Source organism: Pongo pygmaeus, chromosome 8, assembly GCF_028885625.2.
Source record: "Pongo pygmaeus isolate AG05252 chromosome 8, NHGRI_mPonPyg2-v2.0_pri, whole genome shotgun sequence".
Classification (NCBI taxonomy): domain Eukaryota; kingdom Metazoa; phylum Chordata; class Mammalia; order Primates; family Hominidae; genus Pongo; species Pongo pygmaeus.
Genome location: NC_072381.2, coordinates 67,075,762 through 67,084,021, shown reverse-complemented (window position 1 = coordinate 67,084,021; position 8,260 = coordinate 67,075,762). Strand labels below are relative to the sequence as shown.

At 48.0% G+C, this 8,260-nt stretch overlaps 1 long non-coding RNA gene across 1 annotated transcript in view; it reads left to right on the top strand.

Moving 5' to 3' along the window:
* The first annotated feature begins 822 nt into the window (after positions 1-822).
* The window catches only part of LOC129045217 (uncharacterized), a 68,536-nt gene continuing 61,098 nt past the window's right edge, over positions 823-8,260 (top strand). The window contains exon 1 of the long non-coding RNA XR_008504918.1: positions 823-862. This is a non-coding gene — a long non-coding RNA (uncharacterized LOC129045217). The remainder of the gene's footprint in view (positions 863-8,260) is intronic.

The window sequence follows — 8,260 nt, the reverse complement described above, 5'->3', positions numbered from 1 at the left end:
TTTCTTGCTGTTGTACATTCTCTAGGACAGTGCTGTCCAATAGAACCTTCTGTGATGATGGAAATATTTCTATCTGGCTGTCCAGTACAGCAGTCAACAGCCACATGTCCAGTGAGCACTTAAAACGTGGCCAGTGGGACTGAGAAATTGAGGTTTACATTTTATTTAAATTTTACTATTGATTTATTTATTCAAACGAAAGGGTTTCACATATTTATTTCTGAACCAGCCTACTAGTGCAGCACATATAAACAAAGAGAAAACACATTTTCTCAATCAAACATGTCTGACTGTCTAGATAGTGGTGACCTTGTCAGCTTGATAGTGTAAGACAGTGACCTTGATCCAGCATTAATATGTGTGCCATCTCATGTGCAATTCCTTGCAGGCCTTGCTTGGTTCTTCTCCAATGTCTCCTCTTGGAGTTGTGCCTGATTTTATTACCAGTTTTCGTCTGAATCCACTGGGGAATGGGACGATTTTGCTTTTGTTTCTTGGCCAGGAATCACCTGACCCTGAAAAGTCTTGTGAGAAGACATGGCCAGAAACAGTCAACTTCACACACCATGATGGCAGAGAAAGGAAGAGCTTAAATTTTATTTAACTTTTATTAATTTAAGTAGCCACACGTGGCTAGTATCTCCAGTATCTGGCAGCACAGCACTAGACCCCCTTCATCTGCGAGGCTAGAAGGGCTTCTCCCCCATCCACCTTGGAGATTTCTGGCCGAGGTCCCCAAGCAGCTTCCTTTCAAGAGCGTCATCACTTCCTCTCACACCCCATTGGTCAGGACTTACTTAGATGGCCACCCCTCCCCCAGCTGCAAGGGAGGCTGGGAAATGAAGTCTCTAGTTGGATAGCGGTAAGTTCCTGCTGAGTTCAGCAGCTGCTCTTCCTAAAAGGAAGAAATGGGTAGAATGGATATTGGTGGACATTTAGAGACAAAGAAACTGGACAACTCTAGACTATTGCCAGGAGTAAGGAGGTGAGGAAGGCTGAGACTCAGGCTGTGAGGCCTCAGACATAAAGCTCAAAACTCTCGTTGTGGTGCAGATACTGAGACCTGCTCACCATGAATCCCCAGCACATAGCATTCTGGGACACAACTGAAGAGTTAACATTGCCTCCCTGAATCTTCAAACAGGACCTCCGAGCTCCACAGCTAACTGTAGCTTCATCTGCCTATCTAACTTTTTTTTCTTTTTCTTTTGAATTTTTCCCCCAAGGCCCTTCAGGAATGAAAATCTTTTTTTATTTTTTATTTTTTCCTCCAGAGACAGGGTCTCTTGCTCTGTTGCCCAGGCTTGAGTGCAGTGGTGTGATCATAGCTCACCGCAGCCTCAAACTCCTGAGCTCAAGCCTCCCAAGTAGCTGGGACCACAGGGGCATGCCAACAGGTCTGGTTACTTTAAAAAAATTTTTGTAGAGATAGGGTGTCACTATGTTGCCCAGGCTGGTCTCGAATTCCTGGGCTCAAGTCATCCTCCCACTTTGGCCTCCCAAGGTGCTGGGATTATAGCTGTGAGCCACCATGCCTGGCCTGTGCATTCCTTATTTTATCCTCAATAAAACGTCTAGGAGAGAGGAGTGATCACTATTCCCAGATGTAGAGAAATTCACTAATTTCCCTTGGTGTTATCTTCCTGTGGTTGCTGTAACAAATTGCCACAAATTGGGAGGCTTAAAACAACAGAAATTTATTCTCTTACAGTTCTGGAGGCTAGAAGTCTGAAATGAAGGTGTCAGCTTGGTTCTACTCCTTCCAGCGGCTTTAGGGGAGAATCCTTTCCTATGCTCTTCCAGTCTCTGGTAGCCCTGGCATTCCTGGGCTTGTGGCTGCATCACTCCAATCTCTGTCTCTGTCTTCACATCACCTTCTCCTCTGTGTGTCCACATCTTCTCTTCTTGTCTGTCTCCAATTGTTCTCTGCCTCCTCTCATAAGGACACTTGTCATTGTATTTACGACCCACACAGATAAACCAGGATAAACTCTTCTTAAGTTATTTGATTATTCGCATCTTTCACCATAGAAGGTAATATTCACAGGTTCTAGGATTAGGACACAGACATATCTTTTGTGGGGGTCACCACTGATCCAACTACAGCTCAATTCACGTACCTGGTCAGCGGGTCCCTGGGTTGCACAACTCCAGGGACACAGTGTTTAATGCAGTGGCCCTGCTGGTGACAGCAAAGCTGGGACTTGAATCCAGGCCAGCCTGAGTCCAGAGCCCACTGTGTTTCCATCTAGAATTTAAATTCTTTTTTTTTTTTGGAGATGGAGTCTCACTCTGTCGCCCAGGCTGGAGTGCAGTGGCGTGATCTTGGCTCACTGCAGGCTCCGCCCCCTGGGTTCACGCCAGTCTCCTGCCTCAGCCTCCCAAGTAGCTGGGACTACAGGCACCCGCCACCTCACCTGGCTAATTTTTTGTATTTTTAGTAGAGACGAGGTTTCACCGTGTTAGCCAGGATAGTCTCGATCTCCTGACCTCGTGATCCTCCCGCCTCGGCCTCTCAAAGTGCTGGGATTACAGGCGTGAGCCACCGCGCCCGGCCCCCCATCTAGAATTTAAATTCTAAAGGTTTGTGAATCAGAGCAGTTCAACATGGTTGTCTGTTTATCAGTATTGAAGGTTGGATCCCCGATGAACCACCCAGTACCAGGCTGACGGCTTTTCCTCTTAATCTCTCTTTCCCCCTTTACTGGCTCCTCCCTTGCCCTGGTGGGGTGTGCTTTGCCTCTGAAAGGATAAGAATTCCTCACATCTGTAAAGTGCTTTACCCTTTATAAAGCAATTTCACATAATATATAATATGAGAACTTTTTTTTTTTAAGCATTGGTGCCATTTACTGTTCTTGATTTAAAAAGCAGAGGAGTTGAGTTCCTTTGTTATTTTTCAAGGAAAAACAGACCCCAGATTAAGTTGATTTTTGCATATAACCCCTGCTTGATTTCTTTTGGGGGTCACTGGCCTTCGATAGAAAAAAATCTCCACACTCTTGCAGCCTGAGGAAAAGGAAAGACAACAAAAGACTTGAGCAACCCAAAGCAAGAAATCAGACCAACGCTTGGGGCCTCCTCCTCAGGGCAGAGGGCTGTGGGGAAGGAGGCTGCCCAAAGAACTGGCTTTCCTCTATGGTGAGGGTGATCCTGGGCTCCTTGGAGGGCACCAGGCTGCTTGTGGCGGCTGTTTCCAGAATCCCAGCACATGTACCCTCGAGACGCTCATGCAGTCTCTGCAAAGCTGCCCACATGTCCATACTCATAAACCACATGTGTGCACACACGCATACACATCCCGTCTCTCTCACGCATATGCACATGGATACATGACAAATGTTAATGCTAACACTTATTAAGCACTTTCTGTGCACCAGCACCATTGATCAAGTGCCTTCTTGAATCATTTCAATCCTTACAACAACTGTGAGACAAGTAATATTATTTTCTGCATTTAGCAAATGTAGAAACTGAGGCAGAGAAAGGCAAAGTAACTTGTTGGAGTTAGATTTCAACCCAGTCCAGCTGGGCCCAGAGTCCACACTGCTTCATCCAGACCCCCACCTACCATAGTACGACACGCACATGTGCACACACGTACACACAGACCCATGCCTGCACATGTGGGCAAACACACCTGCATTCCATCACACACATGGTCAGACCTATGTGTGTGCAAATGCACTCTGACACAACACTCACCCACCGACCCCACACGTACCATGCTGCTTCCTCTCCTGCCTGTCTTCTCAGGAACCGGTTTTCTTCTTTTTATTTTTATTTTTAAGAGATGAGTTCTCTCTATGTTGCCCAAGCTGGTCTTGAACTTCTGAGCTCAAGTGATCCTCCTGCCTCAGCCTCCCAAAGTGCTAGGATTACAGGCATAAGCCACCATGTCTGGCCATAGGAACTGCTTTTCTTCTGAAGCCAATGACTGAGGCCAGGCTGGACTGGGCATCAGAGTGAGGATGGGGGTAGGGTGGCCGCTGACAGGGTGATGGAAAGCAGGAAAGTCACAAATAAGCAAACAGCCCCGCCTGGACACAGCTTCGGCTGGGCGTTTCCTGAATGTCCAGGGACATGTTTATTTTTTGATGACCGTCCAGAGCTGACCTCAAGTCTCCTTCCCGAGTGGCCATCATGATGGAGCTGTGGCACTGTGGGTCTGGCTCAGTTGGGAGTGATGTTTACAAATGTCTCTCTTCTCCAACAGAGGCTGGGAGGCCCTCAAGGGTAGGCCCCATCTACTTTTCAACTTCATACCCCCAACTCAGGGTGTTCCTCGGATGCCAGCTCTCTGACCCCAGGAGGTTGGAGTGGGCTGGAGAGTGTTCACTCCAGCCTCCTGGCCTTTGCTCAAGCTGTCCTTTGCCTGGGATACCCAATTCCTGTTCTCAAGGTAAATCCTATTCTCATTCCTGAATCTCAACCAAATGACACCTCCTCCAGGAAGCTGTCTAGGTTCTTTCAGGATGTAAGAAATCTCTTTTTTCCCCGGAATTAATTTATTATTATTATTATTTTTTTGACAGAGTCTTGCTTTTTCGCCCGGGCTGGAGTGCAATGGTGTCATCTACACTCATTGCTACCCTGCAACCTCTGCCTCCTGGTTCAAATGATTCTCCTGCCTCAACCTCCCAAGTAGCTGGGATTACAGGCATGCACCACTGCCTGGCTAATTTTTGTATTTTTAGTAGAGTGGGGTTTCACCATGTTGGCCAGGCTGGTCTCGAACTCCTGATTTCAAGTGATCCACCCGCCTCAGCCTCTCAAAGTGCTTGGGATTACAGGCGTGAGTCACCACGCCCAGCCAAAAAAAATTTTTTTTTGGTGTAAAATGCTTCTTAACTTTTCTCTAACTCATTTGCAGTATAAATGTCTGCCATGGAGGGCTAATTTTTTTTTTTTTTTTTTTTTTTTTTTTTTTGAGACGGAGTTTTGCTCTTGTTGCCCAGGCTGGAGTGCAACGGCACAATCTCGGCTCACCACAACCTCCGCCTCCCAGGTTCAAGCGATTCTCCTGCCTCAGCCTCCCAAGTAGCTGGGATTGCAGGCATGCAACACCACGCCTGTCTAATTTTGTATTTTTAGTAGAGACAGGGTTTCTCCATGTTGGTCAGGCTGGTTGCGAACTCCCAACCTTAGGTGATCCGCCTGCCTCGGCTTCCCGAAGTATTGGGATTACAGGCATGAGCCACTGCGCCCGGTCAGTGGAGGGCTAATTTTAATTGTGGTAAAATACAGATAATATAAAATTTACCATCTTAACATTTTAAGTGTCTAGTCTAATACACTTAAATATATCCACACTCTTGTACAACCATTGCCACATAACTCTTTTCATCTTGCAAAACTGATTAAACCCGTTAAACGATAACTCCCTGTCCTCCTTCCACCCAGCCCCGGCAACCACCATTCTACTTTCTGTCTCTCTGAATTTGACTACTCTAGGTCCCTCAGAAAAGTGGAATCATGCAGTATTTGTCTTTTTGTGTCTGGCTTATTTCACTTAGCATAATGCCTTCTGGGTTCATCTGTGCTATGGCATGTGTCAGAACTTCTTTCCTTTTTAAGGCTAAATAATATTCCTATATATATATATACACCACAGTTTTCTTATCCATTCATCTGTGAGTGGACACCTGGGGTGCTGCCACTTTTTGGCTATGTGAATAATGCTGTTCTGGACATGGGTGTACAAATATCTCTTTGGCACTTTGTTCTTGTCACACATATTTATTCATTCATCTGTTGACAGAAATTTGGGTTGTTCCCAGTTTTTGTCTATTACAAATAAAGCTGCTATAAACATTCATCTACAAATCTTTGTGAGAACATAAGTTTTCATTTCTTTTAGGCAAATATCTACCAGTGGACTGGATCATTATATATATATGTATATATTATATATATTATATATATACGTATACATTATATACGTGTATATATATATTTATTTTTTTGAGATGGAGTCTTGCTCTGTCACCCAGGCTGGAGTGCAGTAGTGGGATCTCGGCTCACTGCAGCCTCTGCCTCCCGGGTTCAAGAGATTCTTCTGCCTCAGCCTCCCAAGAAACTGGGATTACAGGTGTGCACCACCATGTCCGGCCTGTTAGATGTACATTTAAAGACATTGTTAAATTGTTTTCCAAAGTGGTTGTATCTTTTTTTTTTTCCAGAAAAGGATATTTTAAAAATTCAAGTAACTGCAAATAGGAAACCAGAGGGGGTCCCTGGCCTGGGACCTACCCACTCCCTGACGGAACAGGGGAAGGCAGCCCCTTTACCTGTTATGTTCAGTTCAGTCCCCTTTGTCACTCTGCTGCAGCATCTGAGGGTCCGGGCCCATCTTCCCTGGGACTGAGGTGGTCCATAAGCAGCCCTGACACATGCAGCCCCTCTTGCCTGAGAAGAGTATCTTGGGGGAGGGGAATGTGAGCAGAATAAGAGGTAATGAGGATGGACATTCGGTGCCGGGAGCAGCAGCCGTGATAGATGTTAAGAATGAAACACTGAACAAAAAACACAACTGTCCAGAGGTAGTTTGTGAACGGGAGCCCGGGGGTGGGGCTCGCGAAGGCCGAGCTCTTTGTTATTGGCACTCCATCTGAGGAGGGAGAAACAGGCTGAGTGGTGGAAGCAGGTAGGGTTGGGGCGCAGCCCCAGCTCACCTCAGGTGGCTGCCACAGGCAGCCTGGGCCTCACCTGGACAATAGGTGCCCCTGCATCTGCATCACTGCAATAGAGACTCGGATCCCAGACTGAGGGCAAGGGGGCTGGCGCCCCTGTGAAGAAGGGTAGGTGGCTCAAACCCCTCCTGCCTTCCTTTCTGTACCCCAAAGCAGGCAGTGCAAAGGAGTGCAGGGACTAGCAAAAGGAGGGAAGGAAGAAAAATAGGTGTGAGCTCCACGCGGTGACAAAGACACAAGTTGGCTGGGGGCATCCTGGGGGCCAAGCGTCCCCCTCCACTGGCCACACCTGTTGCTGCCAGGACAGTGGAGTAGGGCACGCCAGAATGAGAGGGGCCTGGACTCCTTTTAAGGCCAGGGGAGCCCTCCCAGGCCCCTCTCTGGGAAACCAAAGGGAACAGTGGAGAAGCAGAGCGGGGGGGGTCCCCAAACCAAAAGCCCAGAGAGCAATGTCCCTACCGACATGCGCGTGGGGACGCAGCAGGGGCAGGGTGTGGCTAAGTGGGACGCAAGGTGTGGCGCAAGTGTGTGCGTGGGCGGGCGGGGTGGCTGGGAGCTGAGGCCAGAGAACTTCTCCCCAGTCGGCCGGCAGGGGCCCTGCAGCGGCTGCTGCGCGGCGCAGGGGGTGGTGGTGAGAGGGCAGGGTGAAGCGGTGGGGAGGTGGGCCTGGGGGAAGGGAGGGGGCAGCGTGAGCGAGCAGAGCAGTCCAGGCTCAGGAGGAAGCTGCTCCTCCTCTGAGCACTCCGATGCCCTTCTCTCCGTCCTTCCCGGTTTTTTGGGTCGGCCCCTTGGTTTCCTTCCTGTAGTTGTGGTGGGTTTCCGGGTCTCAGCAGCGCCCCTAATTTTGCTGCCCTTTGGTGGCCCCGGGTCTCCCAGGTGTTGGCCGGGCTCCTACGGAGGCTGCCTGCGGCCTGCCCTGCCTCCCCTGCTCAGTGTAGTCCTTTTCCTGGTTGGAGGCCCAGGGCTGGCTAGATTTCGACCTGGACCCTCTCATCTGCCCTTCTCCACCGAGCAGGTGGAAGAGTGGTGGCGGGAATGCGCCAGCTCTGCCCTCCCTGCGGTGCGCGCTGCGGGGCTGGGAGCAACTGTGCTGGGTTCTGAGGCCCATGCGGGTGCCTTCTTGGAGTCGCGCAGCACCAGAAATCGCCCGGGCTCAGAGTCCCAATTAGAGGCGATGGTATCGTTTTACATTCCTAGCATCAGTGTACGAGGCCCAGTTCCTCCACATCCTCACCAACACGTGGTATGGTCAGTCTTTTACATTTTAATTATTTTAATAGGTATGTAGTGGTATCATTGAGATTTTAATTTGCATTTCCCTAATAACCATTTGCCGTTTGTAAATATTTTTTCATAAAGTGTCTGTTCCAATCTTTTGCTGATTATTTTCATATTGGGTTGTTTGTTTTCTTATTATTGAATTTTGAGAGTTCTTTATATACTCTGGCTACAAGTCCTGTATCAGATATGCAATATGCAAACATTTTCCCAATCTATGACTTATCTTTTTGTTGCATGAACAGTGTTTTTTTTAAATTTTATTTTTATTTAATTTTTTTTTTTTTTGA